We start from the raw sequence: 18,949 nt of genomic DNA, 5'->3' as shown, positions 1-18,949 counted from the left end.
ATTACCTGCAGCAGCGTCGATAATAAAAATGATTATGGTACAGTATGGAGAAGTAAGGTCCGGGTATTTCGACGGTGTTCGCTGGGAGAACTTTCGATAATTAACATCAACTTACTACTACACTAAATCAAGAACGTGAAAAATATTCGTATGCTTATGCATCCTACAAGCGCTGAAAAATGACCTTCCATAAGTAAACGCAACTGGTGGGTATCGTCAACAGAGAAGCGAAAACTTAATGAAGGAATATCAGTCACTTGTGAGCTGTGGCAATTGGAATAAGAAGCACAAGTCCAAAACCGACTTTGTTTTCAATTATGGATGATAAAATGTCCGCCATCAACAGGAATCACGGGGAAATAAATAAATTTATATACGTACTGTGCACACACTCCTCATAACGAGCATCTTGAGCTGTAGTTTGAATCTTGCTTCTCCATTCACTGCCTCGCTTTGGCCCTGTTCTGTCTGTTTCCTGGTCGATGCCGTAGCAAATCACGGCGGTTCTCCGAAGCTAAATGATACCGAAAATGTGTGTTTTATTTGATTTATTTTTATTGTTATTTTTATTTCATTAGCCAACTTTGAATTCAAACCTGGATTAATAGATTCACATGAGTCTTGCTTGAAATGTTGAAAACGATCTTCTTACACGAAGATGGATGCATTTCTGATCACATACAAAGTTACTACTCGTTTCAACGGCTGCGAGATGAAGGACATAACGAAGCTCTTCTGCGTTATGATATATTGGAATCAATAATATTGAGATGGAACTGAACCTAAAAGAAGGTTTTATGTGATTTTGGTTTTGTTGTTTCACGAACCAAGAGAACCACACAGAAACACGACGGAAGCAACTGGGTGCAGCTGCGTTCATCGATGGTTACTTTTTGTTCTTGAGTTAAAAAGCGATAAATAAAATTTCAGATTGTCATTAAAAATAATTTTTATTTAATTTTCATTTGATTAGGTCTTGGAAATCAAACAAAGAGGACGCAATTAAAACAAGACGATTGGCTGCTTGGTAGGGAAGGAGACGATGATTGAAAGGCTTTTGCGCGGTTTGATTTGTTTGAAATCCGAGAATCGTATGAAGCAAACATAAATTGGTAAGATAACCATCTACCTATGGCTCTATCCTATCGAGTCCGTACCAGTCGAAGAATTATGTTTGATATCTCCAAGTGGTTGAACAAATTTATAGTTTAGTGTGTCATGAAACGACGAGGATGGATGATGTGCTTGATGTTTGGCATGAAATATCCGACGGGGTTAGACTTCTTATGGAAAGGACACATTCAAATGGAGGCTGTAGCAAAAGTACATTCATCTGTAAAGAAAAATACGACTATACGTATCCCTTGTTTCTATGACAGATTTTCGTGGGCCTTGGCCTTGATGGACTGATAACAGCTTTTCTGGCAACAACGTTCTGATTTATATTACCTAGCCAGCCAGATAGGCTTTAATTTTTTTTCTTCACATGATTTGGATTTTATTCAATTCTACATTTCTCGCCACTCAAACAAATTTGAACTAAATTGAGTAAAACAATTAAAATACTAGGAAAATAGGGTTTAAGCACAGACAGACATACAGATATAACCCTCGAGAGAAAGAAAATTATTTAGAGCTTTTTAGATAAATGTCTTTACTTGTCCAGTATTTATGACAAGTAATTCGAGAATATTTAATCATACACTGATTTACTGGACAATTCAAATATTTATTAGTTGGCAAATCGACCATTTGTGGCACGCGCATCGATTTGGTTAGAGTTTGACGTTTACTCACTACAAATTGAAAATTATTTTTTCAAGTTAGCCTAAAGTTTGACATTTATTGTTCATTTGGACAAAGACATGGGAAATAATTTCGGGTTTTTATAATGCAAATTGATCAATGACCAATCTGCCAGGTTCCCAAAAACTTTAGGTGTGTAAAGCCATCATATTTACAGCTTATTACTGAATACGTAATGTGGTAATGACAAGTACAAGACACATAGCCCACTTCCCGCCATAAATAAACTATCGCCTTCTACTATAATGGCTCCAGTGTTGATCGTCAATATTATAAAAGAGAGCCATACAATAATAATGGCTTCAATGGATGAATTAATGCTTCCGATACCAAGTCAAAGCCGAAACGCAGCTATTTTATTATGGAAAGTTGCTCAAGCTAAATTATTCAGATGAATATTTGTCCATTCGCATTGGTACAGGACGGCGCTATCCAAATGTATGATAAATCCGAAATAACACCAGAATAGGGAAGGAATACAACCGTAATACAACACGGACCATACGCTGTGAAATGAAAGAGGTACCTTACATAAATACTCGTCATAGCATTTCAAGAATAAGCCGCTATGTCTGGCATTATCCAGGCATAGACCGTCGCACTCATATGCCCTCCCTCTCTGCTAAAGTACGACCACACAGATAAGATAGAATTACCCTTACCCCAATGTGTGTCAACCCCATTCCTAGGAATGGGATCCTCGTTCCGATTTCATTCGTCGAGTACCATCGAGCATGCTATTGCTATACACATTCATCTATTTTGTTATCGTGGTACCCCCACCAATTGCTACCCTCAATAAGCACGGTGGTAAAAGGTGGAATCGACTCATGCTCCAGGCGGGCTAGTCAGAATAGGTCTCAAACTCATATGTACACGTATGAAAGGATATACGTATACAACCAGAGGGCCAGATAGAACGATTTATTCCCTATATATTAATATCAATATATGAAAAGGAATCTTCATCAACGGCAAGAGCGTACAATACCTACAGGAAAAATCAATAAAATATACAACCATTTTATTTTCCACCCACAGATAAAATAAATTTAGCTTAATAATTTATTCAAATCATATACCCTTGCTCACTCACTCGCAGCAGTGGCAGAGGAGAATGCTCGTCCGGAGGCAGCTTTGCGCGCATTGTGACGAGGAGCGAAAAACGGTTGAGCATAAAATACCATCATCAAGAGCGATTGCGATTCGTTGCGGTAGCAGTGCCAGGCCGAGCTGGGTTGCTTTCTATCGAACGATTCCACCCGCTTGGATCCGCCGTACCACGGTGTGCCTGAGACCATTAGAAAACATGAAAAAATGCCGTTTAGCATGACATGCTTACCACCGGTCTAATAAGCGTTTTGTAGATGGTCAAAATGCTTATATAGACTTAGGGGAAGGGGGGGCAATATGCCCTAGCTAAGCTAACACTGCTTTATTGTCTTATTTGTAACTCTATTCATGGATATTTGTACATTATGCATCAGTTAAACAAGATAGCTAGTTGATGCCATTCGAAAATTGTCAAAAATCTCAATTGTAGCAACTACCGCGTAATCACATTGCTGAACGCCGCCTACAAGGGACTCTCCCAAATGTTATTCCGCCGACTAACACCAATTCCAAGAGAGTTCGTGGGGCAGTACCAGGCAGAATTTATGGGTGAACGCTCTACCACAGACCAGGTGTTCGCCGTACGTCAGGTATTGCAGAAATGCCGCGAATACAACGTGCCCACACATCATCTATTTATCGACTTCAAAGCCGCATATGATACAATCGATCGGGACCAGCTATGGCAGCTAATGCACGAACACGGATTTCCGGATAAACTGACACGGTTGATCAAGGCGACGATGGATCGGGTGATGTGCATAGTTCGAGTTTCAGGGGCGTTCTCGAGTCCCTTAGAAACGCGCAGAGGGTTACGGCAAGGTGATGGTCTTTCGTGCCTGCTATTCAACATCGCTTCGGAGGGGGTAATACGAAGGGCAGGGATTGACACGAGTGGTACAATTTCACGAAGTCCGTCCAGTTAATTGGTTTCGCTGACGACATTGATATCATGGCACGTAACTTTGATAGAATGGAGGAAGCCTACATGAAACTGAAAAGCGAATAAGTCGAGTCAAGTACGAGACACTGAAGACGACCACACAGTTGTGGTCGAAATACGTATCTGCAAAGATATCGAAAATTAACTGGTGGAATTAAATGGAGAGTACTTAATTCGTCTTAGACGGTTGAAAAGCGAAGCTAAACGGATTGGAGTAGTCGTCAACACGTCGAAGACGAAGTACATGATAGGAAGAGGCTCAAGAGAGGTCGTTCGTTCATACCGCGAAAATCGGAATACTGCGGTGGGCCGGGCACGTAGCCAGAATGTCGGACAGTAATCCGGTGAAAATGGTTCTCGAAAACGATCCAACGGGAACAAGAAGGCGAGTTGCACAGCGGGCACGATTTGCGGACCCTCCGCAGACTGCGTGGTTGGCGAAGTGGAGCCATGGACCGAGCTGAGTGGAGAAGACTTTTATGTATTGCACAGGCCACTCCGGCTTTAGTCTGGTAATAAATAAAAAATAGTTGAGTGAATATTAGGGTAAAATGCCCAATAGTGGACCCCCTAGTAGAGGCATTTTGCTAACATAAGGAGTGAAAATTTTCAATAATAAAATTCGCGTGATATGTAATACCAAGCCCTGCGTATCCTATTTACTATACATGAATAAAACACTCAAATACACGACGTTATTCGTTGAAACCATTTCAAAGTCTGCCCTATGGTAGACCCCCTGGGGTTCCATAATAGGAAATTGCTTCCCTGAAGTAAACACTTCATTTGATTTTCATGTTCACGTTTCGGAATGTTCTTCTTCCCTATTATGAGCTCCCCAAAATATTTCTATAATGGACAATCTCGTGTTTATTTTTTACAGTATTGTAAAAATTGATATATTTCTACTTTTTAGAGCATTGCCAATGCATGTGATCGAATCATTAGAATGTAATGTAGGTTCGCCCGATGTAATTTCATAGGAAAATGTCCACATTAATGCTGTAATAATGCGAAAATTGCCAGAGGGTTCACTATTGGATTGGTTAAGTGTCTACTATTGGACAATATACCCTATTTGCTCTGCAGCTGATACCGTTCAAGGAAAAGATTGAGGAGTATGTTGAAAGTGACAACTCGGTGCTGACAAATATTTCGAAACTGTGGATCAGGATATGGAAGCTGATATCGTTCGATTATTCCGTCGCCAAACGCGTGGAAAGTGTTCCAAAACGTTTTGATGATTTGACTCTGGAATGTCCGGATTTGGCATGGCATAATCATGGTACTAATTATAGATAATTGGTGTAAACTGAGCATTTTTAATCGCGATGTCCTTTAATCGTATCCGGTTTGAGTGTAATTCATTGTATTTTCATGTACATAAGGTTTTCTAAATCACCTTTGCAGTTTTACCTTTCTCGTATACAAAGTATACGTAAAGGCTATATGTTCGCTTCAAAAACGATTTTTTTATAAGAGGCCCAGAGACCGGAGATAGTGTTATTTACCGATCGACTCAGCTCGACGAATTGAAGTGATGCCTGTATGTGTATGTATGTGCGCAAACTAATCTCACTCATTTTTCACTTCATCATTTTGAAGGTTGTGAGGCCGTGCACTCATTAGGTAAGGACTAACGGAGAAAGCATTCCAAGTAACATTTTTAGTTTTATAACACTCTTGAATACCTTTATTCACTCTACAAGAGTGAATTAAAATCATTATAAAATTAAAATGTTACTGGGGATGAGGTCGATTATTTTCTCATGCTCCATATAAAAAAAAAATAATGAAAAAAATCTTACGGTAAGACGGTAAGTTGAAAAGCTTAGGAAAATTCATCACTTAATAAAGGTAAGAATGAATGCGATGTGAGAGTTTCATAATCCTAATATTTTCATATTGAAGAATTGCGGCTTCTCAAAGCGTCATACGCACGACTGAGCCTACCAAATAAAGAAAAAAAAAACTAGGTAAAAAAATCCTACATAGATAAAAATATATTGTGATTAAATGCTTTCTCATGCCATGTACATATTTGGAACATGCAAATAAACGTAACATTAAATTGAAATAAATTCAAACTGTCCTTGCTTGTAAAATTCAAATTCGTTTGTCTGGATAAGCAGCAATTCTACATCACGTTGAATATTCAAAACTATTTGCTGTGTAATATTTGAACTAATTTTTGAGATTTTGTAATTTTTTGTAAAATTTTTCTTTATTCTATTACTAGCAGACCCGACGAACTTTGTTTTGCCTAAAATTGATTTATTCTCTGATTAATTCTCGAGTTACGAGAGTCGAGGGCTTCAAAATGAACAGTGAACATTAGAGTGATTTTTTATTGTTGTTTAAGTTTGTTACTAGTCTATAGAGGAACTATTCTCCTTATTCCACAACTTTATATCTGTTCAGATCTACGTTATCCGATCTCAAAAGTAAGACTGTTAAGGATCTGTCTCATTTAGAGAATTAAACTTAAAAGTGACAGTTCGAGAATTAAAAATCACCCTGTTATACGAATGGCTGGTGCTGCCCAGCAATTGCAACAGGACAGCGATGGAAAGTGATTCGACATCTGTCAAAAGTAATCTTGCTCTGCGAGCAGGGTTATTTGATAATTATTGAAATGTCACTTTTAAGTTTAATTTCAGTTTAATTATCCAATTGAGACAGACCCTAAGTAAACATGAGGCCACGTTTTGTTGAACAGTGAAAACTAATCATCTGGACTTCCATTAGGTAAATCCATTTTACTAAAGGCCATTCTACTAAACAAACTTTATAAGAATTTGATCATCTGTTTTGCGGCATACTTGAATAATATCCAATTAATTCTAATCTTTAATAGGGGGATGACGGCTTTTGCAGGCTTTGTTCTATTATTGTCAGGGGGGTTTTTTATGACTGATTATGCTCAAATTTGGCCAAAAAATTTTTTGCACATCAAAGAATATTGTACCCCCCTGACAATAATAGAACAAAACTTGCCAAAGCCGTCTTTCTCCCTATCTATTTCAGAAAGGTTTACACGAGAATTATTGTTTGAACTCTTATTGGCTGGATTTTATTTCCTCAGTTATTAATTGAAAGCTCTCTATGCCCCCCTATGCTGATATATCTCCACTGGCTATCTCCACTCAGCTTCCACACTGATATTCTTCCCTCCCCCTTCATACGGGAGCTTGGCAGAAGGAAGGTCGTGTGATATGTGCCATCACAAATATTGCCCTCCGCTCGCTTTCAAATCGACTTCTATAAAAAAAACATTCTTCATGCCGTATCCTAACGGAACTATCAATTCTATACTTTCGCCTCTAATTCTACCATGAACAATGAACATGTACGTCTAAGTTTGGAAAATGATATTAGCATTTCCATATCATTGTAAATCGTTTAATTCACGTAGAAGTAACACACACAAAATCATTAATTTCATGTAATATGTTTTAATCTGTGTATTTTAAAATTTATATTTATTTGAATAATGACATACAAATCTGTAATGTTTTGATTTCAATGGCTTTAATAGGTTTTAATCTGTATATTTTTAAATTTTTATTTATTTGAATTATAACACAAAAAGCCGTACTGTCAAAATCTGTAAGATCAAATCTGTCGTCTTTCGCACCAGTTTTTATGATCGATGAGCAGTTTCAGACATACCGTGCGCGATGTCCTTGTGCGAGCACCCGGTCGAAGCGCTTATGACGGTTTCTCCATCCGTTCATCCGCAGATTGCCAAGTGGTTGTCGCTGGGCTGCGGGTGAATAGGTGGTTGGTTGCCTGACTGGCTGGCTATCTATCGACTTCAAACACAACTCTCGCAAATGATGACGATTGTGGGTGGTGTGGAAATAAGGGCGAGAAAAGGTAACTGGCTTTGATACATGCGGTTGCGACTAAGCGAATACAGCGAAGGGGAGCGAACACGGCGGATCATTTCCCCCGTTTGCTTCCAACCGCAGCCCAGCCGCTTCTATGACGCAAAAAGAAGATTCCATTTCAGCGAGGGTAGAGCAACCGAGATAGCCAATAATGTAACAGGAATGATATGATACAATTTATTAAATATTTTGACCGCATGCGTATTACGGATGTCCATCATGGTAGAAAAAACTAAGAAAAATGTGATGATGTATTGCTATCTTTTGTTGGTTATATTTGGGGTATTGCTTTCACTATTAAGGGTAGATTTGAGCTCTACCATTTTATCCGTTTCTTTTTGTTATGTCTTTTGATGGTTGTTGAAATTTCCAAAACTGTATGTGGTGAGTAAATCATCCAAATGAAATAAGAGCCTGCTGCACATCAACACTTGGGCCGGGACACTTTATTTTCTCTACTAGGGAAGGTGTGACTAGACATTTTTCAAACGTCTATAGCGTCAACTATGTTTGAATCCTGTTCCACTGGGACGGAACAGGCAGACACGTTAATCCCTCAACTACGGGTGCTGTTGAAACAAATCTATTGAATCTAAATAGTTTTACAGTATACAATATTGTAAAAAAAATATTGAAAAATTGTAGCCTATATTTTTATTTTCCGCTTGGACGTTTATAACAGTATAGTTTGTGCAACAAGTTGCATAAAGATGATTTTTTCAGCACAAGTTGAACGTTTATCCAACGAGGCTTGCCGAGTACAGTACAGTACAGTACAGTACAGTACAGTAATAACTTGTCGAGCAGTGATTTTCATTAAACGCTTCGCACAAGTTTACGAGTGAACTTTTTTTTATTCTTTTTAAGTGACTTTTTAATTTTAAAATTATGCCCATCACTAGTTTACGAGTGAATTTGTGTTCGCCTATTTTGTCCCAAGAATGGCCTCATCAGCTCATTGATCCCACTATAGAAGCATTACTTTCCATAATTTTCATATTGTTTATAATTCTTAACATCTACAACCCCCTCCCCCCCCCCCCCCTTTTTTTGCCTTATCATTTTGTTATCTAACCACAGATATGTCCACTATTGCGGTTTACTTGGTTCAAGTTTTTAGTCAATCCAAAGTGTTTTTTACGCAATGCTAATAAGAGCTTTTGCGGCTGTTCTTTAATTTATAAATGTGCGCATGAAGTATTCGTTCACAAAGAATCTTTAAAATGTAAGAACCAATTTTCTAGTTAAATCCATTTTAACCTCCATAACTAGTGCAAAGGATAAATGCTGCTTTGTATCACAGCGGACAATTAATACTCATCATATGCCCTACGAGACAACTGACACGTGACTACATTCTGCGTCATTTGTGACACCAAAGGCTGTGCTTCTTATCTCGTAACAACAAAACGCCTTAATTTTTCGATTCCCTCCCTTATAATCCCATCGATTACCAATGTTTAACTTTCGCGCCATTATTATCACGATGATCGCCTCCATCCGGCAGAAAAGTATTTCGATGTCCACCGAGCACATCCCCTCTCGACAGCATCATTACATTATCACTGTGTAAACAAAATCTGCCAGCACAAAAGATAACATAAATTTATGATTAGAAAATTATTATGCTGCACGTGGCATTAATCATAGATCTTGTACTCGGGCTGTCGACGCCCCTGCCGTTTCTCTGGTTGCTACTGTTGCCAATATTATCCGCTGGCTATTCGCTTCGCAATAGCATTTTAGTCGTCATTCGCAAGGATGCGAACATAATGAAATAATATTATGTAAAACTAAATGCTTACATATGCTCGTGTCACAGTCACGTGATTATCATATTAGAAATAAATAAAAGGCTTTCATTCCCGGCGCACCCCTGCCTTTCGAGTGCAAGTTTTTCATCCTTCCGGTTCAGAATTGGGAATCCGAGGGGTGAATTTGTGTGTTTTTTAAGTATTGAAACAATGGAATGATAATATAATCGTTATTGGGACATCTATAAAAAGATTTAAACATATTCAATGTGACCAAAATGTAAGAATGTAGGAAGAAATAGTCTCTGTAGAGTTCAAATTTGCTCGGGCTGAATATACCCACTCGTTGCCCTACTGAACCCTTGCTATTTTTACTAACTCGGAAAGTTTAAGATTTTTTACTCAAGTCCAATGGATTATCAGAAATTAGGCCGTCGCAATTGGGGCTTTAAACCTCAAAATAAGATGAATTCTTATCCGTAAGATGGGAAACGGATTCTCTTTTACACGTCGTATTGTATAGAGTAAACAAAAAACAAACAAAAACAAAAATCATAAATACGTAAAATGAACGAAACAAAGAAAAGATTTTAAACCAACTTCAATATCAAAAATCCAATATGCAATTGAAAAATTGCCAACACATTTCCATGACCAGCAAAAACTCGTTGTTATCTACATGATTGCATCTGAAAGCATGACACATGTTGGGGTAGCCATCCCAGACCAAACTAAAACTCAACGCGTGCCAAGTATCATCATCCGACACAATATTTGTGAACAGAAGCTAAACACAGTACGTCTCATTATCGAAACGTTTTGAACTAAATCCGGATGTGATCCGTGTATTGTGACATGGAATCGATTGCAGCGAAAACTGTGATTTTTTTTCTCTCCAGAAACAGCCATCGGCAAATGGTCTGCCGTTAATCCGGAAGAGCGCACGTGGCCCACCAGTCGGGTGTTAAATTGTCACATTGTCTTTTCCTTTTATGTAGAGATTAATATCAATTTCAGCATTGCACGAAATTTACGGCGCGGCGATAAAAATATTCATCTGAAATGGTGGGTGAAATTTTCTTATCGCAGAAAATTTACATCTTCCTGGCTGTGGAACCCAAATCCCTGGAAATATTTTAAATTCCAGCGTCGTTTCTGTAGGTATGACAGCACAGGTTGTCAGCTTTTTCATCCACCGTGGAGAGGGGGTGTTATTTGCATATTTAAGGTCGTTTTCCTGTATCCCGGGGGAAGAAATTGTTGTCTCAATAGTCCTTGCCGTGGAATGTTAAACCAACATTTTGACACAACACATTAAACATCATAAATGTCACCTATATAAAATATGCAAAGAAGTTGCAGTCCCAAGAAAACCGTTGCGTTGCTTGGTCTACTGCAGACCAAGAAAAACCAAGTGAGATATAATTCCTTTTAATTTTCTGGGGACAGAGAAATGCTATTGCCGTGAAATGAAAATTGTGCCTCCTCATCCTAAGAAACTGGATAAGATTCCCTTCTTACAGTAGGACGAACGCTTAGCTATCGCATCCAAGTGATGTAATCTTATTTGATGCATATAATCTTTTTCGTCTGTTATGAATTTCAATAAGTTTCTTTCTTTTGATATAAAATTTAAACGCGTTGCAAATACTCAAACTGAAGCATGAACGTCCGACATGGTGGATGTGGATGGAGAAAACGAAGAGCCTTGCTCCCTTCGCCGTGCGGTAGATATTGAAGGAGGATATACGGATAATGAGACTTTCCTACGTAAATGCTCTATGGTGTAGCCGCCTCTGCAGCAGAGAAGATACAGAACGAAATCGATTAGGGATGAAAATCTATTTGATTAATTTATTTTCCGGATGTGAAAATTAAATTTAGAATTTATATGTAGCAGTTTTGTGAATTGATATTAATTCTTCGTTCACTGTGCACCGTGCGATGGAATAATGTCAGCGAATGATGGTATTTTTTGTGCCATCGACTCAGTGGGGGTGATTGGATGAGATCGGAAAGCTGCGCCACCCATTGTTGTGGAAAATTTCTGCTGTGCTGTGTTGCTTTTTCTCACACTTATTTGCTGAGATGTAAATAGGTGGTACAGGAAGCGCTACTTCTATTTGGCTTTACAACGATAAAACTTTATGGGTGGTACGGCAGCGCGATTCCAATATATCAATATATTGAATATAATTGAAATTTCATTAACATTTCTTCTTTCCACCATGACAATTGTGAATTACGGGACGTATCGTCTGGTGTGGCGGAAAATCCATACCCTGGTATGGATTTTAAATTATGTCAAATGCTTATTGGAAACGGTTCCGAGCTATAAATCTGGAAAAGGAAGCTTACTGTGTGCTGATTCAATTCATTGTTAAATGGGAATAATTTCGGTTTAACATTTGTTAATTTCTATTTTCAATTGATCTGTATACGTGATAGCCCAACAGATTCATATATAACACATAATCGTAAATTTTATAATACAATAGTATTCAGCAGTTATTATTTATTAGTTATGTTTGCAGATGTTGTTCAGTGGTAGGGCAAAAGGTTCATTCGAGGGCACCCTTTTGTCTTTTCCCCATATATTTGGCCCTATTTGATACTTCGCCAACATTCGTACATCAATGGAAAGCTAGACGGACTACTTTTTGACTAGTTGTACAAGTCGAGTCAAGTACGAGACACTGAAGACGGCCTAACAGTTGAGGTCAAAATACGCATCTGTAAAGATTACAACGTGGATGAATTAAATGGAATAGTACTAAACTCGTCTTATGACAGGTGAATGAATTAATTTGATTTCTTCGACTTAGAGAATATTATTGAGAACTACCGTTTTGATTCATTTTCTGAACACTTAAGCACAATTTTCCCTTCGGAGGTCTTTATAGCACATGGACTGAAAAAATGTAACAGATCAATGGTTTCCATCAGCTAGCGAAAGAATTGAACCTTCATATAAGCGCTTGATATTCATATTTCATTGGTAGTAACTGTTAATGCTTTAATGATTAATGATTTATTCTGTCTCTAATGCCGAACACGCATAAAAAAATGTCTCAAACTCCGAACAAATTCCTTTCGGAATATGAGTCTGTTTGGGATTTGGGACAAAAGGGTAGGCTGTAAAAACTGGATTATTATATAAGTTTTGTGTACCTCTGACTTTTTTTCACAGAAAGTTAGGCAATGTCATTAGAAATGAAGCACGGGGTGTTCCAAATTATTTCATCGGCGATTTGGAAGAAAGTGATTTTATTGTTGTTTTTTTTTCTCCAATATAGGCCTACCGTATAAAAAGTAATTGATAGCTCAGCAGTGTGCTCCACTGTATTGCATTGAAAGCACCGAAAAATATGATAAAAGTACGAACAAAATCAACACCTCCTGATTCGAAATCCGTCCACCGAGGACGGATTATGAATCATAGGACCATAATCCGTACAGCTATTTTCTAACAAAATAAATAAATTAAAGCAGAACAATTGACCAGACTACCACTGTAAATAATGCGATACGCGCCATGAGAAGCGATCCCTTTGATATTTATGCTGCTGAGTGCTGATCTTACTTTATTAATTGCGATTTGCAATCAATTCCATTTTGATAAGAAAATTATTTGGAACTTTTACTGGAATGTCTTTACTTGTCATAAGATGAGTTTGTACAATTCCATTTAATTCTACTTGATTGTATCTTTGACAGATACGTGTTTCTACCTCAATAGTAAGCGACGAGTCGAGTCAGACACTGAAGACGGCCTGTGTTCATTCAGCACTTCCGAAGTTAACTGTATATCATGAGGCTAACACGACGATACTTTTATGCCCAGGGAAGTCGAGAAAATTTCCTAGGCCGGACCGGGAAAAGAACCCAACCACCTTCAGCATGGTCTTATAGCGCTACTAAGGAAGGTCAGTGATTACATTAATTGGTGCGAGATCTGACGTGTATTAGGTAGGATGCAGAACAGTTTGTGCTTGTGTGGTCAATAAAGTAAAGGCTTGTTTGTGTTTCCAAGAATTGAATTATGTAGAACGATCGCGCGATCATCCAAAATTTGTTCTGCGTTGTGCGATGGTAGATTCATAAATTAGTGCTTATTTGTACGTGTTTTCCTAAAGTTCGCAGAATGATCGCGCGATCGTCCGTAATTAAATTGTGCGCGTTTGGTTGTATTTGAGGCACGCCGGTTAGATAGAAAGGAAGAGTATTTTAAATGCACCTAATTATATCCCATCCCTTAGATCGCATCGCTTACCGAAGTAAATCTATATAAATTATTCTTTGTAACTAACACAATGTCCTATCCCAAGACAATTGTTGAGATGCAGAGGTACACTACGAATTATGCGCTCATAATGCGCATGCGCAGGCTCGAGTAATAAACGTTGCGGACGAGAGGTGGTATTGCTAACAAGTGCCTCAAACACTTGATCAATTTGGCTCTTGCATACGCAAGATAATTCTTGTACTAGTCGACTCGGCAGACGTTGTCCTACATAGTAGGCGAAAATGCCCATGCGAAATTCCCATACAGTTACCCATAGTTACTCACAATTTACTCAACCTTATTCGTGATTTTCGGATGAGGAAATATCATATAAACTCTCGGAAACGATAACCATCATACCTGCTGAAGGAATGAAGAGAATTCATCGAGCCGTTTTCGAGTTATGCGGATACGAACACAGACCATTTCATTTTTATTATGTAGATACGCAAAGGCTATAGGAGCACTCCAAAACAGATCTTTTAATAGAAGCTCGACCCATAGTGTAATATACAGGGATTGAAGCCAAAAAAGAAAGGAAAATGTTTCACATATCATCTCTGTATATAGGTATTTACAATATGTAGCATACCGCAAGAGGCTTTTTTCGCAAGTTGTCCGGCTTCATAGTGCTAGGTAAGATGCGCCAACGCGTGATTGGGTGGCAGCCAATCAACACAAGGATGTGCAAGCTGAGGATTAAAGGCCGTTTCTTCAACTATAGCATCATCAACGTGCACTGCCCAAACGAAGGGAGACCCGACGACGAGAAAGAAGCGTTCCACGCACAGCAGGAGCAGACATACGATGATTTTGACATACGCCCAAAGCGGGACGTCAAAATCGTCATCGGTGACATGAACGCACAGGTAGAAAGGGAGGAAATGTATAGACCGGTCATCGGACCAGATAGTCTGCACACCGTATCGAATGACAACGGCCAACGATGCATAAACTTCGCAGCCTACCAAGGAATGGTAGTCCGAAGCACCATCTTTCCCCGCAAGAATATCCACAAGGCCACATGAAGATTACCTAGCCAAGAAACGGAAAACCAAATCTTCTAATCGACGGTAAATTCTTCTCCGACATCATGAAAGTCCGCACTTACCGCAGTGCGAATATTGAATCCGACCACTACCTCGTTGCAGTATGCCTGCGCTCAAAACTCTCGACGGTGTACAACACGCGTCGAAGTCGGACGCCGCGGCTTAACATTGGGCGGCTACAAGACGGTAGACTAGCCCAAGAATACGCGCAGCAGCTGGAAGTGGCACTCCCAACGGAAGAGCAGCTAGGCGCAGCGTCTCTTGAAGATGGCTGGAGAGATATTCGATCCACCATTGGTAGCACCGCAACCGCTGCACTTGCCACGGTGCCCCCGGATCCGAGAAACGACTGGTATGACGGCGAATGTGAGCAGTTAGCAGCGGAAAAGAAGAATGCAACATGGGCAAGATTGCTGCAACACCACACGAGGGCGAACGAAGCACTATATAAGCAGGCGCGGAACAGACAAAACTCGATTTTCCGGAGGAAAAAGCGTCAGCAGGAAGATCGAGACCGTGAAGAGACAGAACAACTGTGCCGCGCTAATAACACACAAAAATTCTATGAGAAGTTGAACCGTTTACATAAGGGCCACGTGCCACAGCCTGATATCTGTAAGGACATAAGCGGGAACCTTCTTACGAACGAGCGTGAGGTGATCCAAAGGTGGCGGCAGCACTACGAAAAACACCTGAATGGCGATGTGGCAGACGAAGATGACGGTATGGTGATGAACCGGGGGGAACGCGCGCAGGACATAATTCTACCGGCTCCGGATCTCCAGGAAATCCAGGAGGAGATTGGCCGGCTGAAGAACAACACAGCCCCTGGGGTTGACCAACTACCAGGAGAGCTATTTAAACACGGTGGTGAGGCAGTGGCTAGAGCGCTGCACTGGGTCATTACCAAGATTTGGGAGGAGGAAGTTTTGCCGCAGGAGTGGATGGAAGGTGTCGTGTGTCCCATCTTCAAAAAGGGCGATAAGCTGGATTGTAGCAACTACCGCGCAATATCATTGCTGAATGCCGCCTACAAGATACTCTCCCAAATATTATGCCGTCGACTAGCACCATTTGCAAGGGAGTTCGTGGGGCAGTACCAAACGGGTTTCATGGGCGAACGCTCAACCACGAACCAGGTGTTCGCCATTCGCCAAGTACTGCAGAAATGCCGCGAATGCAACGTGCCCACGCATCATCTATTCATCGACTTCAAAGCCGCACATGATACAATCGATCGGGACCAGCTATGGCAGCTAATGCATGAACACGGATTTCCGGATAAACTGACACGGTTGATCAAAGTGACGTTGGATCGGGTGATGTGCGATCGAGTTTCAGGGGCATTCTCGAGTCCCTTCGAAACCCGCAGAGTGTTATGGCAAGGTGATGGTCTTTCGTGTCTGCTATTCAACATCGCTTTGGCAGGGGTAATACGAAGAGCAGGAATTAACACAAGTGGTACAATTTTCAATAAGTCATAGATATTATGGCACGTAACTTTGAGAATATGGAGGAAGCCTACATCAGACTGAAGAGGGAAGCCAAGCGGATCGGACTAGTCATCAACACGTCGAAAACGAAGTACATGATAGGAAGAGGTTCAAGAGAAAATAATGTGAGCCACCCACCGCGAGTTTGCATCGGTGGTGATGAAATCGAGGTGGTAGAAGAATTTGTGTACTTGGGCTCACCGATGACTGCCGAAAATGATACCAGCAGAGAAATTCGGAGACGCCTAGTGGCTGGAAATCGTACATACTTTGGACTCCGCAAGACGCTCCGATCGAATAGAGTTCGCCGCCGTACCAAACTGACAATCTACAAAAGTTGCATCAGCTGTTGAGAGAACCATCCATCGTTCACACCGCAAAAATCGGACGACCGCGGTGGGCCGGGCACGTAGCCAGAATTTCGGACAGTAACCCGGTGAAAATGGTTCTCGACAACGATCCGACGGGCACAAGAAGGCGAGGTGCACAGCTGGCAAGGTGGATCGATCAGGTGGACTCCGTAGACTGCGACGTGTACCCATGGACCGAGCCGAATGGAGAAGACTCTTATATACCGCACACTTTAGTACTATGCCTTGAATATTTACTCTTATATTTAACGTCTTTGTTTATATTGTTTACGTTCTATGCTCACTCATCCTACTTCTGCCTTTCTTACTAAAAGCTACATTCAATTCACGTAACCATGGCATTACTTAGAAAGTGTGAACAGCTAAGGGATTTCAATGCTTAGTGGTGCTAACAGGAGGCATATAGGCATAATAACTAGTGGAGAGATTGTTTTATTTCATCTATTGAAGAATTTTATTACCAATTTTGTTAAGCATTGATTTTATGCCTTTTCAAAAAAGGTAGTCAGTTGTCGGCACCCTAAAAAACCCACTCAAAATGAAAAACTATGAAGTGGGGGCGTTATGGCTGGAAAGATCAAGATTTATTGTGTCAATAGCAATGAAATTTAGGGGTTGGGCCCTCCTTAGCCGTGCGGTAAGATGCGTGGCTGCAAAGCAAGACCATGCTGAGGGTGGCTGGGTTCGATTCCCGGTGCCGGTCTAGGCAATTTTCATCGTGTTAGCCTCATGATATACCAATGCAAAAATGGTAACTTGGCTTAGAAACCTCGCAGTTAATAACAGTGGAAGTGCTTAATGAACACTAAGCTGCGAGGCGGCTCTGTCCCAGTGAGGGATGTAATGCCAACGAAGAAGAAGAAGAAGAAGCAATGAAATTTATTACACTCAAGTACATCATACACATTTTATATAATAAAAATGAAATGGTCTGTGTTCGTATCCGCATAACTCGAAAACGGCTGGATGGATTTTCTTCATTTCTTCAGCAGTTAGGTTCGTTATAGTTTCCGACGGGTTCATATAATATTTCCTAATGCGAACATTACGAGCAAAGTTGAGCAAATCGTGAAAAATTAAAATTGTGATTCTTATGCGAACTTTGCATGGGCAGTTCGGAACGCACATTCTAGCCTACTATGCAGGACAACGTCTGCAGGGTCAACTAGTCTTATATATAAAATGAAATCTCGCTTAACTTTCAAGGACCTAAGTAACATTTTTCATGAATTAATTTGAGTACTGCAATCAAAAGCTTTCATGTTTTTCTGTTGATTGCGCTATTCAAATTAATTCATGAAAAAATGTTACTTAAATCCTTTGAAAAGCAAGAAATGGTCTGTGTTCGTATCCGCATAACTCGAAAACGGCTGGATAGATTTTTTTCATTTCTTCAGCAGAAACATCCGTTACAGTTTCCGACGGGTTTATATGATATTTCCTAACGCGAAAATTACGAGTAAAGTTAAGCAAATCGTGAATAACTAAAATTGTGATTCCTATGCGAATGTCGCATGGGCAGTTCGGAACGCACATTCTCGCCTACTGTGCAGGACAACGTCTGCCGGGTCAACTAGTAGGTAATAAAAATGAAATGGTCTGTGTTCGTACCGCATAACTCGAAAACGGCTGGATGGATTTTCTTCATTTCTTCAGCAGTTAGGTTCGTTATAGTTTACGACGTGTTCATATAATATTTCTTCGTGCAAAAATTACGAATTCAGTTGAATAAATCGTGAAAAACTAAAATAATGATTCGTATGGAAAATTTGCATGGGCAGCTCACAACACACATTTTCGCCTACTATGCAGTACAACGTCTGCCGGGTCGACTAGTTTTATAAAGATTTCAATTTCAAGATTTTGTTAGTTTTGCTAACAACTTGGCTTATAGCCTGAAATTAGGTAATCAACTGATGATTAATCACCTGGGTGCCAACAACCGAAATAAGTAACCCTTTTGAAAAATGAAAATAATAGTTAAATTGTGACCGCTACGGTGGCATTCAATATTGAATCACAAAATAGAGTAAACTTGCTTTGTAAATACGTAATGCGCTCACCATTTCGATCGTTTTACTACGGTTTAAGCACTAAGCAAATGACAAAAAAAAACTTTGGAGTGGGTTTTCACTTGACAAAAAAATGTTTTTTTCTTTAAAACGAAACAAAAGCTTCTATATGCTTCGGAAATGTGCACAACAAGATCGTGCTTACATAGCACACGTATGGCAAATGTCAA

The sequence above is a fragment of the Armigeres subalbatus genome, chromosome 2 (genome assembly GCF_024139115.2).
Source record: "Armigeres subalbatus isolate Guangzhou_Male chromosome 2, GZ_Asu_2, whole genome shotgun sequence".
Lineage (NCBI taxonomy): Eukaryota > Metazoa > Arthropoda > Insecta > Diptera > Culicidae > Armigeres > Armigeres subalbatus.
Note: the sequence above shows the minus strand (reverse complement) of the source record.